The sequence below is a fragment of the Rutidosis leptorrhynchoides genome, chromosome 6, assembly GCF_046630445.1.
Source record: "Rutidosis leptorrhynchoides isolate AG116_Rl617_1_P2 chromosome 6, CSIRO_AGI_Rlap_v1, whole genome shotgun sequence".
Classification (NCBI taxonomy): domain Eukaryota; kingdom Viridiplantae; phylum Streptophyta; class Magnoliopsida; order Asterales; family Asteraceae; genus Rutidosis; species Rutidosis leptorrhynchoides.
In genome coordinates, this window is record NC_092338.1 from 108173155 (window position 1) to 108195064 (window position 21910).

A 21910-nucleotide genomic window follows, 5' to 3' on the forward strand; every position below is an offset into this window, starting at 1 on the left:
GGAAGTGGTGGTTGGTATGGTTTAACATAAGGTTTATCCTTAACTGTGTTATTTTCATTAACCTTTTCAACTACCGGTTCTTTTTCCTTATCTTGATCAGGTTGTGGTTCTTGTGGAGTAGGAATAGTTTCATCAGAAGTTACAGGTATTTCAGGTGATTTAAGTGTTGTACCACTTCTTGTGGTAATAGCTTTAGCTGTTTCATTCCTGGGGTTAGCATTTGTATCACTAGGTAAACTTCCCGGTTTTCTTTCACCTATTAACCTTGCTAGGTTACTTACTTCTTGTTCCAGATTTTGAATAGAAGCTTGTTGATTTCTAAATGCTTGAGCATTTTGTTCATTGGTTTGTTTTTGAGATGTGAAAAACTGCGTTTGAGTTTCAACTAGCTTCGTCATCATATCTTCTAAATTCGGCTTTTTATCATCGGTTTGTTGTGGTGGTTTGTTTTGAAAATTTGGTCTTTGCTGATTGTAAGTATTATTGGATACTTGTTGATTGCTAGGACCTTGTTGGTTGTTGTATGGAATATTTCGGTTATAATTCTGGTTTTGATTGTAAATCGGTCTTGGCGGTTGATAATTATTCTGATAATTATTTCCAGGCCTTTGGTTTATGTATGAAATATTCTCTCTTTGTTCCATTGTTAATTCAATACTGAGACAATCTTTTGTCAAATGTGGTCCTCCACACTGCTCACAACTAATTCGTATAGCATGAATATCTTTAGTCATCTTTTCCATTCGTCTCTCGAAAGCATCTATCTTTGCCGAAATGGAATCTAAGTCATGGCTAGAATCGGCTCTAGCTGCTTTAGATGATCTAATGATATCTTTTTCTTGGTGCCACTCATGTGAGTGGGAAGCAGTATTATCAATAATTTTGTAAGCATCAGTTTCGGTTTTCTTCATAATAGAACCACCAGCTGCTATATCTATGTCTTTTCTTGTAGTGATGTCGCATCCTTGGTAGAATATTTGTACTATTTGGCAGGTGTCTAAACCATGTTGCGGACATCCTCTTAACAACTTTCCATATCTTGTCCACGCCTCATATAGAGTTTCATTTGGCTTCTGTGTGAACGTAACAATTTCTGCTTGAAGTCTTACGGCTTTAGATGCAGGAAAAAATTGTTTAAGAAATTTGTCAACTAAAACATCCCATGTATCAATCGCCCCTTCAGGTAACGATTCCAACCAATCTTTGGCTTCTCCCTTTAAAGTCCAGGGAAATAACATGAGATATATCTGTTCATCCTCCACTTCTCGGATTTTAAATAGTGTGCAGATCCTATTAAAGGTACGTAGATGTTCATTTGGATCTTCCTTCGGCGCACCACTAAATTGGCATTGATTAGTCACCATGTGTAGAATTTGTCCTTTGATTTCATAATCTGGCGCATTAATGTCTGGATGAGTAATTGCGTGACCTTGGCCAGTGCGTTTAGCTCTCATTCGGTCTTCCATACTTAAAGGTTCCAGATTCTCCATAATTGAATTTGTTGAATCGGTATCACTAGATGCTTCAGATTTAATGGTTCGTTCCTCAACAATCTCTGTTTGAATGATTGGTGGTTCCGGAGGAAAGTTTAATGGTTCAGGATCTATGAACCGTTCCTGAATATTTTCCGGATTCTCAATTGTGAGGTCGGGTTCAAAAAATGGATTATCGGTAATTTGAACTGAAGTACTTGGTCGACTGGATGACGATTCTAAAGAAAAATCAACGGCGGTTATATTTGTTAAACGTCTTGATCTAGTTACAGGTGGTGAACGTACAAAAGGTGATGAACGTCTTGCTCGGTGCATTTACTGAATATCCTATTAGTTTTTTAAAAAGGAAAGAAAAATTATAATAAGTTATCCAATCAATAGACTTTTCTGATTTTGCCCACGTTTCGAATAGCCAAAAGATGCAGCAGAGGGGCAGGATTCGTTTGGTCTCAATATAATTGAGGACTGTTTGGCTCCAATAACCCGGTCCACGTACAAATCCAACTATTACTACGAACCAGAAAATTTTGATGTCTATTAATTTAACCACTTAAAATAAATTTTCGTAATTTTAAGAAATTTAGATAAGAAGTAGAAAAAATTCTAAGTCCTAAAAACTAGAATGGCGAGAAATAAGAGAGAAAAAGAGTTCGTCGCAAAAGGTCGAAAAAGAAAAATGGTTGAAAAATAAAAGGTGACGGAAAAATAAAAGAAACTTATAAAAACTTAAAAATACTTAACTAATTTAACCTTATTACTACAACTAACTTAAAATTATAATCGCAAATTGATATTACTAATTGGAATGATAATTGATACAGAGTAAAAGGTCTAAAAATATTAAAGCTTACAGGAGAAACTAAATCCCAAATGGAAATAACTTAAAAAGAAACTAAAACTTAAAAATGCGTCGCAAAATTCTAAAGCACCTAAATCTTAGTTTAAAGAAAAAGCACTTAAGGAATTCTACGGCAAAGCCTAAAAATCTAGGAGTAAAAATAACTATAGCAAAAACTAAGTTTAAAATTAAATATGAGCTAAAAATACAAATATTACGCTACAACGATTAAAAAGGGACAAAATATAAAAATATACAAAAAGTTGTAAAAAGTACAATTTTTATAAAAATATTATTTTTATATTATTTATTTTATAAAACTATTAATTTTATAATTTAATGAAACTAATTTAACTAAAATATATAAATAAAAAGTAAAAAGTAAAAATAAAACTAAAACTAATAATAATAATAATAATAATTAGGTTAAATAATAATAATAATAATTAATAACCCGTAATTAATGCAGTTTTAGGGCTTCTGTTCGCGTGTCAGAGTGGCTCCGCGAGTTGCGGTGATTAATGAGGAAAACCCCGCGAGTCGCGGGGTTTAGAAATTCTGTTGACAGCTTTCAATTTTTACGCGTTTTTCTTTATTTTTTATTTTATTTTATGTTTTCTGTTTTTTAAATAAATAAAAGATTTTAAAATAAAACTTATATTTTTATAAACTAAAATAGAAATAAAGAAACTTATAAAACTTAAATATTTAATAAAATCTTAAAAATGCTTATATTTTTGTTTTTTCTTTTTTACATTTTTGAATAATTAAAACGTATTTTTACAAAAGCGAATTTTAATAAAAGTAAACTAAAAAATCTTTTTTTTTTCTTTCTTATTATTAGCGTTGCGCTTCCGGCTTTTAAGATAGTTCCCCGGCAGCGGCGCCAAAAATACTTGATGTGAAGCGAGGTGTATATAAAATAGTTATTAAATTTTAGCAGAAAATACTATTAAATACGATACAATTTTACACAAGATATTTATTTATTTATAGAATGGATATACTTAAACCTTGCTACAACACTTATAGGCAGTGTACCTAATCGTACAGTAGTGTAGTTTTTAGTAAGTCCGGTTCGTTCCACAGGGAAATCTTTAAACAAAGCTCAACGCTATATTATTTTACTTTTATAAAAATACAAATATATATATAAGTAATATTATTATTATAAAGGGGGGTTTTTACCGTTTAATGACCGGTTTGTCGATTTTAAGACTTTAGTCGCAGTTAAAACCTAATGTAAAATATAAAATAAATACAAGACTTTAAATTAAAGCGTAAAGTAAATAACGATAATGAAATTGCGAATAATAAAAATGCGATAAAATAAAATTGCGATAATTAAAAAGTACGATAATTAAAAGTGCGATTAAATAACAATAAATAAAAGTGCGATAATTAGAAGTGCAATTAAATATAAAATAAAGGAAATTAAATATGAAATAAAAGAATTATGCTTATTTAAACTTCCGTAATCATGATGTTTGACGTGTTGATTTTAGTTTTATGCCCATGGGTTAATTGTCCTTTGTCCTGGATTATTCAATATGTCCGTCTGGTTTTTGTCCATAACAGTCCATCAGTCATAAATATAAATTGCAAGTGTCCTTGTCAAATTATTATTATACCCGAAGTTAAATATTCCAACTAATTGGGGATTCGAATTGTAACAAGGTTTTAATACTTTGTTTAATGAATACACCAGGTTATCGACTGCGTGTAAACCAAGGTTTTACTACTTTGTTAACAATTACACCAATTACCCTTGAATGTAATTTCACCCCTGTTTTAATTATTCTAGTGGCTATTAATCCATTCCCGTGTCCGGTTAAATGAACGATTATTCGTACATATAAATACCCCGCCCATCGTGTCCGATCGAGTATATATGGTAATTTATAGGGACGCCCAATTGTAAATCTTTATATTAACATTAACAAACTTTCATTTAGTTAAACAAATATAAAGCCCATTAATAGCCCATAGTCTAATTTCCACAAGTGTCGTTCTTTTGTCCAAACCCCAATTATGGTACAAAGCCCAATTACCCAATTTTAGTAATTAGCCCAACATCATGATTACTTCGTTTTAAATAAGCATAATAATAACTTAGCTACGAGACATTAATATAAAAAGGTTGAACATAACTTACAATGATTAAAAATAGCGTAGCGTTACACGGACAGAATTTCGACTTACACCCTTACAACATTCGCTAACATACCCTTATTATTAGGATTTAAAATTAAAATTAAAATTAAAATATAAATTATATATATATATTACGTATATATTGAGAGAGAGATGAAATAAGATATGAAATTTGATCAGAATTCGGTTTGCTTTATAGCCAGAGTAGAATTTTGGGGCTCCGCGACTCGCGGCAAAAACCCCTTCAATCTCCGCGAGTCGCGGAGATAGTATTTACAGCTCAGTCCTTGGAGTTTTCTCTGCCGACGGTTTTTTATATATAAATATAATATATATATAATTAATATAATTAATTATATATTATATTATATTTATATACATAGTTAACTTGTAATTTTTAGTCCGTTGCGTCGAGCGTTAAGAGTTGACTCTGGTCCCGGTTCCGGATTTTCGAACGTCCTCGCGTACAATTTAATATCTTGTACTTTGTGTTTTGAATCTTGTACTTTTGTAATTTCGAGATGTTTCTTATCAACAATTGGAACCTTTTTTATTGTCTTTTGTACTTTTGAGCTTTTTGGTCGTTTGCGTCTTCAATTCGTCGAATCTGTCTTTTGTCTTCACCTTTTATTATTTAAACGAATATCACTTGTAAATAGAACAATTGCAACTAAAAGCTTGTCTTTCTTGAGGAATAATGCTATGAAATATATGTTCGTTTTTAGCATTATCAGTTGTCCAAACGGGTCCTCAACCTAAGTCAAATAGTACTAAGTCATTAAATTGTCCCAATAGGTTTAAAATTATGTAAATAAGGTCTTAAGGGTCATCATCATTCATCATCAAACAAAAGGTGTAAAGTAAGTTTCGTTCATGAAAAGAGTTTAAAACAAAGGCTGAGTTCGGTCAGTCACCACGGCCTCTATACCTACTGAAATAAGGTGAGACCAGTGGCCATGGCTCCATATATGAGTTCTTTAGTTGTGGTAAAAATTACAGAAGAAAACTCGTCTTTGTTTGACCGTGGCGACGGTCTAAGTGCGAGTAGGTCAGAATTTTTCAGCACAACGTTAAATGGACATATTGACGATCGGAGGGCCATAAATCCTAAACCGTAACTCGGATTAAGACGAGTCCTATATGAAAAGTTATCTAATCGAACAGAGCTATCTGAAAATCATAATTACAGTAGCCCAGGTCGTACGGGTCAGACACAGAAACAGTAGAACAGTAGGGTCAGTAGGTTCCGGTGGTTCTTGGTGCTCGATGCTTATCATGGTTCTCATCCTTGATGCATATAGCTTCAAGTGTACAAATCGTTGATGTGTTTGCATCATTTTCACCAAGGTTTGACCATCATAACCCAAGTATAAGTCTAATACATGAAGCACAACTCACTTAAGTGTTGCAAGTGTTTTGATGAACCAAAGTTACATCAAAGTCTTAGATTCAACACATACATGAAATGTAAAAGTAATGTAGAACTATAAACTTAAAAATAAACTAACTAATCAAGATCTTAAGATGTAGAACATAGTTCTTAGTTTGATCTTGAAGATCCAAGACTCAAAAGTCTAGATCTAACATAAGTGTACAAGGTTATAGTTAAAGAAAGTTTACTTACATGTTCTTGAACTTTCAAAGTTAACTTTAGTTCAAGAAAGTATGAGATCAAGACTAACTTGTAATACTTGACCATTTAAACTAACAAACATGAAATTAAAGTGCATAATACAAAGAAATAAACTAAATAAACAAGTTAATAAGTTCATGGGTTGCATACTTTAAAGATTCAAGCCTAAGTCTTGATCTTTAGAAAGTAAACTTTAAGTTTACTTCATGAGCTTCAAGTATGATCTTAACACATGAACTTACAATTTTTTTTAAAACAATAAAGGTAGAATCATAAACTAATAAGTTTATGTTCTTGAGTGTTCTTGTAAAAACAAGATGACATGGAGAATCAAACTAACAAGTTTGCTTCTTAGTAATTAGTAGGTAACAACAACAAGTAAATAACAACAACAAAGTTCATGTAGCTAAGTAACAAACATGAACAAGTATCAAACAACAAACAAAGAACAAATGAAGATGATGATAATGTATGTGTGTTAGGCCACGGTTTTGGTCAAGAGAAAGAAAGGAGAAAAGTTCTTGTTACTTACAAGTATTTGAGAGAAAAAAAGGGAGAAAAGTTGAGAGAATTTCCAAGTAAATTTGTGTGTGAAATGAGAGCAAATGAATAAGTAACCAAAAAAAATTTGAATCCCTCCCTTGTACTCCAAAGTTGACGGTTTTGGGAAGGAAAAGGGAAGGGAGATTGTCCACTAGATCCTTGCATGTTAAAGTCTTAAAAGTTGGTTATTAGGTGTAATTTTATGGGAAAGGTGTGCAAGTAACAAGCAATTAGATTCCTATACACTAAACTAACTAGTTATGTTCCAAATGTAATACTTACATGTTAAGTTGGGCTAATAAGTCCACTAAAGAAGTAGGGTGGGCTTATAAGCCCATAAACACTAATAAAGGCCCAAGTTCAAGTAATTACAAATTAAGTCCAACAAAGCCCAAGTAATTAACCAATAACCTTAGTTAATTAAAATGATTAATAAAACTTAATCATGAATGTAAATAATATCTAAAAATATTATTCGTGAAAGTTTCGTGTGTCACAAAGACGTTTCGGGCATTCAAAGGTCACGTACGGTTAATCATGGCAACAAGTAAATGTAATAACATACATTCGTTTAATCACAAGTATTAATAATAAACATTATTAATTAAGGATGGGAAAACCAGGGTCGTTACACCAGCCCGATTGTATGTATGGACTCTGTGACACATCAATTTTTTTTTTAAAATACGTGGCGGAAGCATTTATTTATTAATTGCCAAATACACCTTAACAGTGTTACGTGATCACATAACTAAATACATGTTTTAAACGTAAAAGGCGTAATTACATTCGGTTTACAAAAGAACACAATTCATATGATAAAATACTTCATCAGAGTTAAACACTGTCAAACATAACATTGTCATGCCCGTCTTCTCCCAAAAGCAATATCTACAAAGCTACAACCTGCAGGGAGGAGATGGAGGGGAATTAGCACGAAGCTAAGTGAGTACGACTAACTACAGGCAATAGTATACATGAACCGTCATACTAATCATGTCACAAAAGCTAACACACAAACATCACCCAAGTGCCGTCTACAGAGACTCTGTCGGCTCGACCAAACCATTAACCACCAGCTGATCGGACTGGGGCTTACCAGAAGTTCCTCCACCGCCGTGTTGTATATATATAATCCACACGCGACGGATGCGTCATTCACATATATATACACCACGATTGTCTAGGCCACCACATGAGGAACCCAACCCGCAGGTCGATCTCTCCTACCGAGGCCACCACACAATAGGGACGCACTGGGCTCCAGCAGACAAGCATCAACCAACATGCTGAAATGTCCCGTTCTTATTGATTAAAAACGTTCCATATTAATTGATTTCGTTGCGAGGTTTTGACCTCTATATGAGACATTTTTCAAAGACTGCATTCATTTTAAAACAAACCATAACCTTTATTTCATCAATAAAGGTTTAAAAAGCTTTACGTAGATTATCAAATAATGATAATCTAAAATATCCTGTTTACACACGACCATTACATAATGGTTTACAATACAAATATGTTACAACAAAATAAGTTTCTTGAATGCAGTTTTTACACAATATCATACAAGCATGGACTCCAAATCTCGTCCTTATTTAAGTATGCGACAGCGGAAGCTCTTAATAATCACCTGAGAATAAACTTTCTTAAAACGTCAACAAAAATGTTGGTGAGCTATAGGTTTAACCTATATATATCAAATCATAATAATAGACCACAAGATTTCATATTTCAATACACATCCCATACATAGAGATAAAAATCATTCATATGGTGAACACCTGGTAACCGACATTAACAAGATGCATATATAAGAATATCCCCATCATTCCGGGACACCCTTCGGATATGATATAAATTTCGAAGTACTAAAGCATCCGTTACTTTGGATGGGGCTTGTTGGGCCCGATAGATCTATCTTTAGGATTCGCGTCAATTAGGGTGTCTGTTCCCTAATTCTTAGATTACCAGACTTAATAAAAAGGGGCATATTCGATTTCGATAATTCAACCATAGAATGTAGTTTCACGTACTTGTGTCTATTTTGTAAATCATTTATAAAACCTGCATGTATTCTCATCCCAAAAATATTAGATTTTAAAAGTGGGACTATAACTCACTTTCACAGATTTTTACTTCGTCGGGAAGTAAGACTTGGCCACTGGTTGATTCACGAACCTATAACAATATATACATATATATCAAATTATGTTCAAAATATATTTACAACACTTTTAATATATTTTGATGTTTTAAGTTTATTAAGTCAGCTGTCCTCGTTAGTAACCTACAACTAGTTGTCCACAGTTAGATGTACAGAAATAAATCGATAAATATTATCTTGAATCAATCCACGACCCAGTGTATACGTATCTCAGTATTGATCACAACTCAAACTATATATATTTTGGAATCAACCTCAACCCTGTATAGCTAACTCCAACATTCACATATAGAGTGTCTATGGTTGTTCCGAAATATATATAGATGTGTTGACATGATAGGTCGAAGCATTGTATACGTGTCTATGGTATCTCAAGATTACATAATATACAATACAAGTTGATTAAGTTATGGTTGGAATAGATTTGTTACCAATTTTCACGTAGCTAAAATGAGAAAAATTATCCAATCTTGTTTTACCCATAACTTCTTCATTTTAAATCCGTTTTGAGTGAATCAAATTGCTATGGTTTCATATTGAACTCTATTTTATGAATCTAAACAGAAAAGTATAGGTTTATAGTCGGAAAAATAAGTTACAAGTCGTTTTTTTAAAGGTAGTCATTTCAGTCGAAAGAACGACGTCTAGATGACCATTTTAGAAAACATACTTCCACTTTGAGTTTAACCATAATTTTTGGATATAGTTCCATGTTCATAATAAAAATCATTTTCTCATAATAACAACTTTTAAATCAAAGTTTATCATAATTTTTAATTAACTAACCCAAAACAGCCAGCGGTGTTACTACGACGGCGTAAATCCGGTTTTACGGTGTTTTTCGTGTTTCCAGGTTTTAAATCATTAAGTTAGTATATCATATAGATATAGAACATGTGTTTAGTTGATTTTAAAAGTCAAGTTAGAAGGATTAACTTTTGTTTGCGAACAAGTTTAGAATTAACTAAACTATGTTCTAGTGATTACAAGTTTAAACCTTCGAATAAGATAGCTTTATATGTATGAATCGAATGATGTTATGAACATCATTACTACCTTAAGTTCCTTGGATAAACCTACTGAAAAAGAGAAAAATGGATCTAGCTTCAATGGATCCTTGGATGGCTCGAAGTTCTTGAAGCAAAATCATGACACGAAAACAAGTTCAAGTAAGATCATCACTTGAAATAAGATTGTTATAGTTGTAGAAATTGAACCAAAGTTTGAATATGATTATTACCTTGTATTAGAATGATAACCTACTGTAAGAAACAAAGATTTCTTGAGGTTGGATGATCACCTTACAAGATTGGAAGTGAGCTAGCAAACTTGAAAGTATTCTTGATTTTATGAAACTAGAACTTTTGGAATTTATGAAGAACACTTAGAACTTGAAGATAGAACTTGAGAGAGATCAATTAGATGAAGAAAATTGAAGAATGAAAGTGTTTGTAGGTGTTTTTGGTCGTTGGTGTATGGATTAGATATAAAGGATATGTAATTTTGTTTTCATGTAAATAAGTCATGAATGATTACTCATATTTTTGTAATTTTATGAGATATTTCATGCTAGTTGCCAAATGATGGTTCCCACATGTGTTAGGTGACTCACATGGGCTGCTAAGAGCTGATCATTGGAGTGTATATACCAATAGTACATACATCTAAAAGCTGTGCATTGTACGAGTACGGATACGGGTGCATACGAGTAGAATTATTGATGAAACTGAACGAGGATGTAATTGTAAGCATTTTTGTTAAGTAGAAGTATTTTGATAAGTGTCTTGAAGTCTTTCAAAAGTGTATGAATACATATTAAAACACTACATGTATATACATTTTAACTGAGTCGTTAAGTCATCGTTAGTCGTTACATGTAAATGTTGTTTTGAAACCTTTAGGTTAACGATCTTGTTAAATGTTGTTAACCCAATGTTTATAATATCAAAAGAGATTTTAAATTATTATATTATCATGGTATTATGATGTACGAATATCTCTTAATATGATATATATACATTAAATGTCGTTACAACGATAATCGTTACATATATGTCTCGTTTCAAAATCATTAAGTTAGTAGTCTTGTTTTTACATATGTAGTTCATTGTTAATATAATTAATGATATGTTTACTTATCATAATATCATGTTAACTATATATATAACCATATATATGTCATCATATAGTTTTTACAAGTTTTAACGTTCGTGAATCACCGGTCAACTTGGGTGGTCAATTGTCTATATGAAACCTATTTCAATTAATCAAGTCTTAACAAGTTTGATTGCTTAACATGTTGGAAACATTTAATCATGTAAATATCAATCTCAATTAATATATATAAACATGGAAAAGTTCGGGTCACTACAGTACCTACCCGTTAAATAAATTTCGTCCCGAAATTTTAAGCTGTTGAAGGTGTTGACGAATCTTCTGGAAATAGATGCGGGTATTTCTTCTTCATCTGATCTTCACGCTCCCAGGTGAACTCGGGTCCTCTACAAGCATTCCATCGAACCTTAACAATTGGTATCTTGTTTTGCTTAAGTCTTTTAACCTCACGATCCATTATTTCGACGGGTTCTTCGATGAATTGAAGTTTTTCGTTGATTTGGATTTCATCTAACGGAATAGTGAGATCTTCTTTAGCAAAACATTTCTTCAAATTCGAGACGTGGAAAGTGTTATGTACAGCCGCGAGTTGTTGAGGTAACTCAAGTCGGTAAGCTACTGGTCCGACACGATCAATAATCTTGAATGGTCCAATATACCTTGGATTTAATTTCCCTCGTTTACCAAATCGAACAACGCCTTTCCAAGGTGCAACTTTAAGCATGACCATCTCTCCAATTTCAAATTCTATATCTTTTCTTTTAATGTCAGCGTAGCTCTTTTGTCGACTTTGGGCGGTTTTCAACCGTTGTTGAATTTAAATGATCTTCTCGGTAGTTTCTTGTATAATCTCCGGACCCGTAATCTGTCTATCCCCCACTTCACTCCAACAAATCGGAGACCTGCACTTTCTACCATAAAGTGCTTCAAACGGCGCCATCTCAATGCTTGAATGGTAGCTGTTATTGTAGGAAAATTCTGCTAATGGTAGATGTTGATCCCAACTGTTTCCGAAATCAATAACACATGCTCGTAGCATGTCTTCAAGCGTTTGTATCGTACTTTCGCTCTGCCCATCAGTTTGTGGATGATAGGCAGTACTCATGTCTAGACGAGTTCCTAATGCTTACTGTAATGTCTGCCAGAATCTTGAAATAAATCTGCCATCCCTATCAGAGATAATAGAGATTGGTATTCCATGTCTGGAGATGACTTCCTTCAAATACAGTCTTGCTAACTTTTCCATCTTGTCATCTTCTCTTATTGGCAAGAAGTGTGCTGATTTGGTGAGACGATCAACTATTACCCAAATAGTATCAAAACCACTTGCAGTCCTTGGCAATTTAGTGATGAAATCCATGGTAATGTTTTCCCATTTCCATTCCGGGATTTCGGGTTGTTGAAGTAGACCTGATAGTTTCTGATGCTCAGCTTTGACCTTAGAACACGTCAAACATTCTCCTACGTATTTAGAAACATCGGCTTTCATACCCGACCACCAAAAATGTTTCTTGAGATCCTTGTACATCTTTCCCGTTCCAGGATGTATTGAGTATCTGGTTTTATGAGCTTCTCTAAGTACCATTTCTCTCATATCTCCAAATTTTGGTACCCAAATCCTTTCAGCCCTATACCGGGTTCCGTCTTCCCGAATATTAAGATGTTTCTCCGATCCTTTGGGTATTTCATCCTTTAAATTTCCCTCTTTTAAAACTCCTTGTTGCGCCTCCTTTATTTGAGTAGTAAGGTTATTATGAATCATTATATTCATAGATTTTACTCGAATGGGTTCTCTGTCCTTCCTGCTCAAGGCATCGGCTACCACATTTGCCTTCCCCGGGTGGTAACGAATCTCAAAGTCGTAATCATTCAATAATTCAATCCACCTACGCTGCCTCATATTCAGTTGTTTCTGATTAAATATGTGTTGAAGACTTTTGTGGTCAGTATATATTATACTTTTGACCCCATATAAGTAGTGCCTCCAAGTCTTTAATGCAAAAACAACCGCGCCTAATTCCAAATCATGCGTCGTATAATTTTGTTCGTGAATCTTCAATTGTCTAGACGCATAAGCAATCACCTTCGTTCGTTGCATTAATACACAACCGAGACCTTGCTTTGATGCGTCACAATAAATCACAAAATCATCATTCCCTTCAGGCAATGACAATATAGGTGCCGTAGTTAGCTTTTTCTTCAATAACTGAAAAGCTTTCTCTTGTTCATCATTCCATTCAAATTTCTTCCCTTTATGCGTTAATGCAGTCAAGGGTTTTGCTATTCTGGAAAAGTCTTGGATGAACCTTCTGTAGTAACCAGCTAGTCCTAAAAACTGGCGTATGTGTTTCGGAGTTTTCGGGGTTTCCCACTTTTCAACAGTTTCTATCTTTGCCGGATCCACCTTAATACCTTCTTTGTTCACTATGTGACCGAGGAATTGAACTTCTTCCAACCAAAATGCACACTTTGAAAACTTAGCGTACAATTCTTCCTTCCTCAATACTTCTAACACCTTTCTCAAATGTTCACCGTGTTCTTAGTCATTCTTTGAGTAAATAAGTATGTCATCAATGAAAACAATGACAAACTTGTCAAGGTATGGTCCACACACTCGGTTCATAAGGTCCATGAACACAGCTGGTGCATTAGTTAAACCAAACGGCATGACCATAAACTCATAATGACCGTAACGTGTTCTGAAAGTAGTCTTTGGAATATCATCTTCTTTCACCCGCATTTGATGATACCCGGAACATAAGTCAATCTTTGAATAAACAGACGAGCCTTGTAGTTGATCAAATAAGTCGTCGATTCTCGGTAGTGGGTAGCGGTTCTTGATGGTAAGTTTGTTCAACTCTCGGTAGTCGATACACAACCTGAATGTACCATCTTTCTTCTTGACAAACAAAACAGGAGCTCCCCACGGTGATGTGCTTGGTCGAATGAAACCACGCTCTAAAAGTTCTTGTAATTGGCTTTGCAGTTCTTTCATCTCGCTGGGTGCGAGTCTGTAAGGAGCACGAGCTATTGGTGCAGCTCCTGGTACAAGATCTATTTGAAATTCAACAGATCGATGTGGAGGTAGTCCCGGTAATTCTTTCGGAAATACATCGGAAAATTCTTTTGCGACGGGAACATCATTGATGCTCTTTTCTTCAGTTTGTACTTTCTCGACGTGTGCTAGAACAGCATAGCAACCTTTTCTTATTAGTTTTTGTGCCTTCAAATTACTAATAAGATGTAGCTTCATGTTGCCCTTTTCTCCGTACACCATTAAGGGTTCTCCTTCTTCTCGTACAATGCGAATTGCATTTTTATAACATACGATCTCTGTTTTCACCTTCTTCAGCCAGTCCATGCCAACTATTACATCAAAACTCCCTAACTCTACTGGTATCAAATCAATCTTAAATATTTCGCTACCCAGTTTAATTTCTCGATTCCGGCATATATTATCTGCTGAAATTAATTTACCGTTTGCTAATTCGAGTAAAAATTTACTATCCAAAGGCGTCAATGGACAACTTAATTTAGCACAAAAATATCTACTCATATAGCTTCTATCCGCACCCGAATCAAATAAAACGTAAGCATATTTATTGTCAATAAGAAATGTACCCGTAACAAGCTCCGGGTCTTCCTGTGCCTCTGCCGCATTAATATTGAAAACTCTTCAGCGGCCTTGTCCATTCGTGTTCTCCTGGTTCGGGCAATTTCTAATAATGTGGCCCGGTTTTCCACATTTATAACAAACTACATTGGCATAACTTGCTCCGACACTACTTGCTCCGCCATTACTCGTTCCAACACCATTTGTTCCTTTCGTTCTATTAACCCCTGGTCCGTAGACCTCACACTTCGCCGCGCTATGACCATTTCTTTTACACTTGTTGCAAAATTTGGTGCAGAACCCCGAGTGATACTTTTCACACCTTTGGCATAGCTGCTTCTGATTGTTGTTGTTGTTGCGGTTATTATTGTTGTTGGGATGATTGTTGTAGTTGCTGTTGTTGTTGTTGTTGTTGTTGGGCCGTTTGTTGTAGTTGCGATTGATGTTGCGATTATTGTTGTAATTGCTGCTGTTGTTGTATTGGTGATTCTTATCACCGTTTTCCTCCCACTTTCTTTTGACTTGCTTCACATTGGCCTCTTCAGCAGTCTGTTCTTTAATTCTTTCTTCAATCTGGTTCACTAGTTTGTGAGCCATTCTACATGCCTGTTGTATGGAGGCGGGCTCGTGTGAACTTATATCTTCTTGGATTCTTTTCGGTAATCCTTTCACAAACGCGTCGATCTTCTCTTCCTCATCTTCGAATGCTCCCGGACACAATAGGCACAATTCTGTGAATCGTCTTTCGTACGTGGTAATATCAAATCCTTGGGTTCGTAACCCTCTAAGTTCTGTCTTGAGCTTATTGACCTCGGTTCTGGGACGGTACTTCTCGTTCATCAAGTGCTTGAATGCTGACCACGGTAGTGCGTACGCATCGTCTTGTCCTACTTGCTCTAGATAGGTATTCCACCATGTTAACGCAGAACCTGTGAAGGTATGCGTAGCGTACTTCACTTTGTCCTCTTCAGTACACTTACTTATGGCAAACACCGATTCGACCTTCTCGGTCTACCGTTTCAATCCGATCGGTCCTTCGGTTCCATCAAATTCCAAAGGTTTGCAGGCAGTGAATTCTTTGTAGGTACATCCTACACGATTTCCTGTACTGCTAGATCCAAGGTTATTGTTGGTATGTAGCGCAGCCTGTACTGCGGCTATGTTTGAAGCTAGAAAAGTACGGAATTCCTCTTCATTCATATTCACGGTGTGTCGAGTAGTCGGTGCCATTTCCTTCAAAATAGTCAAATGGAACAAGTTAATCATACAGAATATTAAGAGTAGTTAATAGTATTTCGTAGCATAATATGAACTCATTTATAAAAGCTTTTTCTTCATATTAGCGTTTTATAAGTTTAAATTCGGGTAGTACCAACCCGTTAAGTTCATACTTAGTAGCTAATATACAATTCAACTACTACAATTCTATATGAAAAACTGATTATAATAATATTTTGCGTTCAAACTTTTATACAATATTTTACAAACTTACAATACCGCTTATTTTACATAAAGCATGAAATATAGCACACAATAACTTTGATACAAGATAGTTGTGGAGATAATTCTAGCTAGTACACAAGTCGTTCAGCAAAGGCAATAAAGACACGTAATTCATACGTCCAAAAACAAGTCATGCATTCTGGTTTTACTAGGACTACTTTCCATCCTTGGTCTTGTGGAACATAACCGTTATGGCCGTTGATAAGACAGCGTGTTGTAACATCGTCAAAGGGACGAGGGTTACGTAATGTCCAACAGTCCCGTAACAATCTAAAAACCTCATTTCTTACCCCAATTACCGACTCCGTCACTTGTGGGAACATTTTCTTTAATAGTTGTAGCCCGATGTTCTTGTTCTCACTTTTGTGAGAAGCGAACATTACTAATCCGTAAGCATAACATGCTTCTTTATGTTGCATGTTAGCCGCTTTTTCTAAATCACGAAGTCCAATATTCGGATACATTGAGTCAAAATAATTTCTTAACCCGTTGCGTAAAATAGCATTTGGGTTCCCCGCAATATATGCGTCAAAGTAAACATATCGTAACTTATGGGTTTCTTAATGTGATATCCCCCATCTTTCAAATGAAAGTCTCTTATAAACCAAGACATTCTTGGAACGTTCTTCGAATGTCTTACAAACTGATCTCGCCTTAAATAGTTGTGCCGAGGAATTCTGACTGACTCTAGACAGGATTTCATCAATCATGTCTCCGGGTAGGTCTCTTAAAATATTGGGTTGTCTATCCATTTTGTGTTTTTAAACTGTAAAATAGACAAGAGTTAGATTCATAAAAAAAATAATTATTAATACAAGCAATTTTTACATATATCATAAAGCATAAGCACACTATATTACATATATTACACCACACGAATACAACTATCTTATTCCAACTCGCTCGTTTCTTCTTCTTCTTCGGTTTTGGTTCGTTTTACCAAGTTTCTAGGGATATATGATGTTCCCCTAATAAGAGCCGTCGTTTTCCACATTGGTTTAGAAAAACCTGGTGGTTTAGAGGTTCCCGGGTCATTGTTACAACTTAAGGACTTCGGGGGTTGACGATACATATAAAGTTCATCGGGGTTGGAATTAGATTTCTCTATTTTTATGCCCTTTCCCTTATTATTTTCTTTTGCCTTTTTAAATTCAGTTGGGGTAATTTCTATAACATCATCGAAATTCTCGTCGGAATCCGATTCATCGGAGAATTGGTAATCCTCCCAATATTTTGCTTCCTTGGCGGAAACACCATTGACCATAATTAACCTTGGTCGGTTGGTTGAGGATTTTCTTTTACTTAACCTTTTTATTATTTCCCCCACCGGTTCTATTTCTTCATCCGGATCCGATTCTTCTTCCGGTTCCGATTCTTCTTCCGGTTCTGACTCTTCTTCCGGTTCCTCTTCGGGAACTTGTGAATCAGTCCACGAATCATTCCAACTTACATTTGACTCTTCATTATTATTAGGTGAGTCAATGGGACTTGTTCTAGAGGTAGACATCTATCACATAATATCAAACGCGTTAAGAGATTAATATATCACATAATATTCACATGTTAAAAATATATAGTTTCCAACAAAATTTGTTAAGCAATCATTTTTCAAGTAAACACGGTCGAAGTCCAGACTCACTAATGCATCCTAACAAACTCGATAAGACACACTAATGCAAAATTCTGGTTCTCTAAGACCAACGCTCTGATACCAACTGAAATGTCCCATTCTTATTGATTAAAAACGTTCCATATTAATTGATTTCGTTGCGAGGTTTTGACCTCTATATGAGACGTTTTTCAAAGACTGCATTCATTTTAAAACAAACCATAACCTTTATTTCATCAATAAAGGTTTAAAAAGCTTTACGTAGATTATCAAATAATGATAATCTAAAATATCCTGTTTACACACGACCATTACATAATGGTTTACAATACAAATATGTTACAACAAAATAAGTTTCTTGAATGCAGTTTTTACACAATATCATACAAGCATGGACTCCAAATCTCGTCCTTATTTAAGTATGCGACAGCGGAAGCTCTTAATAATCACCTGAGAATAAACTTGCTTAAAACGTCAACAAAAATGTTGGTGAGTTATAGGTTTAACCTATATATATCAAATCATAATAATAGACCACAAGTTTTTATATTTCAATACACATCCCATACATAGAGATAAAAATCATTCATATGGTGAACACCTGGTAACCGACATTAACAAGATGCATATATAAGAATATCCCCATCATTCCGGGACACCCTTCGGATATGATATAAATTTCGAAGTACTAAAGCATCCGGTACTTTGGATGGGGCTTGTTGGGCCCGATAGATCTATCTTTAGGATTCGCGTCAATTGGGGTGTCTGTTCCCTAATTCTTAGATTACCAGACTTAATAAAAAGGGGCATATTCGATTTCGATAATTCAACCATAGAATGTAGTTTCACGTACTTGTGTCTATTTTGTAAATCATTTATAAAACCTGCATGTATTCTCATCCCAAAAATATTAGATTTTAAAAGTGGGACTATAACTCACTTTCACAGATTTTTACTTCGTCGGGAAGTAAGACTTGGCCACTGGTTGATTCACGAACCTATAACAATATATACATATATATCAAAGTATGTTCAAAATATATTTACAACACTTTTAATATATTTTGATGTTTTAAGTTTATTAAGTCAGCTGTCCTCGTTAGTAACCTACAACTAGTTGTCCACAGTTAGATGTACAGAAATAAATCGATAAATATTATCTTGAATCAATCCACGACCCAGTGTATACGTATCTCAGTATTGATCACAACTCAAACTATATATATTTTGGAATCAACCTCAACCCTGTATAGCTAACTCCAACATTCACATATAGAGTGTCTATGGTTGTTCCGAAATATATATAGATGTGTCGACATGATAGGTCGAAACATTGTATACGTGTCTATGGTATCTCAAGATTACATAATATACAATACAAGTTGATTAAGTTATGGTTGGAATAGATTTGTTACCAATTTTCACGTAGCTAAAATGAGAAAAATTATCCAATCTTGTTTTACCCATAACTTCTTCATTTTAAATCCGTTTTGAGTGAATCAAATTGCTATGGTTTCATATTGAACTCTATTTTATGAATCTAAACATAAAAGTATAAGTTTATAGTCGGAAAAATAAGTTACAAGTCGTTTTTGTAAAGGTAGTCATTTCAGTCGAAAGAACGACGTCTAGATGACCATTTTAGAAAACATACTTCCACTTTGAGTTTAACCATAATTTTTGGATATAGTTCCATGTTCATAATAAAAATCATTTTCTCATAATAACAACTTTTAAATCAAAGTTTATCATAATTTTTAATTAACTAACCCAAAACAGCCCGCGGTGTTACTACGACGGCGTAAATCCGGTTTTACGGTGTTTTTCGTGTTTCCAGGTTTTAAATCATTAAGTTAGCATATCATATAGATATATAACATGTGTTTAGTTGATTTTAAAAGTCAAGTTAGAAGGATTAACTTTTGTTTGCGAACAAGTTTAGAATTAACTAAACTATGTTCTAGTGATTACAAGTTTAAACCTTCGAATAAGATAGCTTTATATGTATGAATCGAATGATGTTATGAACATCATTACTACCTTAAGTTCCTTGGATAAACCTACTGGAAAAGAAAAAAATGGATCTAGCTTCAATGGATCCTTGGATGGCTCGAAGTTCTTGAAGCAAAATCATGACACGAAAACAAGTTCAAGTAAGATCATCACTTGAAATAAGATTGTTATAGTTGTAGAAATTGAACCAAAGTTTGAATATGATTATTACCTGGTATTAGAATGATAACTGATGTCGTACGAGGTGTATATAAAATAGTTTATATTTTACTAGGAAAAACTATTAAATACGATACAATTTTACACAAGATATTTATTTATTTATAGAATGGATATACTTAAACCTTGCTACAACACTTATAGGCAGTGTACCTAATCGTACAGTAGTGTAGTTTTTAGTAAGTCCGGTTCGTTCCACAGGGAAATCTTTAAACAAAGCTCAACGCTATATTAGTTTACTTTTATAAAAATACAAATATATATATAAGTAATATTATTATTATAAAGGGGGGTTTTTACCGTTTAATGACCGGTTTGTCGATTTTAAGACTTTAGTCGCAGTTAAAACTTAATGTAAAATATTGAATAAATAAAAGACTTAATTTAAAGCGTAAAGTAAATAACGATAATGAAATTGCGAATAATAAAAGTGCGATAAAATAAGATTGCGATAATTAAAAAGTACGATAATTAAAAGTGCGATTAAATAACAATAAATAAAAGTGCGATAATTAGAAGTGCAATTAAATATAAAATAAAGGAAATTAAATATGAAATAAAAGAATTATGCTTATTTAAACTTCCGTAATCATGATGTTTGACGTGTTGATTTTAGTTTTATGCCCATGGGTTAATTGTCCTTTGTCCTGGATTATTCAATATGTCCGTCTGGTTTTTGTCCATAACAGTCCATCAGTCATAAATATAAATTGCAAGTGTCCTTGTCAAATTATTATTATACCCGAAGTTAAATATTCCAACTAATTGGGGATTCGAATTGTAACAAGGTTTTAATACTTTGTTTAATGAATACACCAGGTTATCGACTGCGTGTAAACCAAGGTTTTACTACTTTGTTAACAATTACACCAATTACCCTTGAATGTAATTTCACCCCTGTTTTAATTATTCTAGTGGCTATTAATCCATTCCCGTGTCCGGTTAAATGAACGATTATTCGTACATATAAATACCCCGCCCATCGTGTCCGATCGAGTGTATATGGTAATTTATAGGGACGCCCAATTGTAAATCTTTATATTAACATTAACAAACTTTCATTTAGTTAAACAAATATAAAGCCCATTAATAGCCCATAGTCTAATTTCCACAAGTGTCGTTCTTTTGTCCAAACCCCAATTATGGTACAAAGCCCAATTACCCAATTTTAGTAATTAGCCCAACATCATGATTACTTCGTTTTAAATAAGCATAATAATAACTTAGCTACGAGACATTAATATAAAAAGGTTGAACATAACTTACAATGATTAAAAATAGCGTAGCGTTACACGGACAGAATTTCGACTTACACCCTTACAACATTCGCTAACATACCCTTATTATTAGAATTATAATTAAAATTAAAATTAAAATATAAATTATATATATATATCGTATATATTGAGAGAAGAGAGAAAAATAGAATATATTTTGATCAGAATTCGGTTGGCTTTATAGCCAGAGTTGATTTTTGGGGCTCCGCGGCTCGCGGCAAAAGCCTCTTCAAACTCCGCGAGTCGTGGAGGATGAATTTACAGCTCACACCCTTGGAGTTTCTCTGCCGACGGTTTTATAATATATATATATAATATATATATATAATTAATATAATTAATTATATATTATATTATATTTATATGCATAGTTAACTTGTAATTTTTAGTCCGTTGCGTCGAGCGTTAAGAGTTGACTCTGGTCCCGGTTCCGGATTTTCGAACGTCCTTGCGTACAATTTTATATTTTGTATTTTGCGTTTTGAATCTTGTACTCTTGTAATTTTGAGACGTTTCTTATCAATAATTGGAACCTCTTTGATTGTCTTTTGTACTTTTGAGCTTTTTGGTCGTTTGCGTCTTCAATTCGTCGAATCTGTCTTTTGTCTTCACCTTTTATTATTTAAACGAATATCACTTGTAAATAGAACAATTGCAACTAAAAGCTTGTCTTTCTTGAGGAATAATGCAATGAAATATATGTTCGTTTTTAGCATTATCAATAACCTACTGT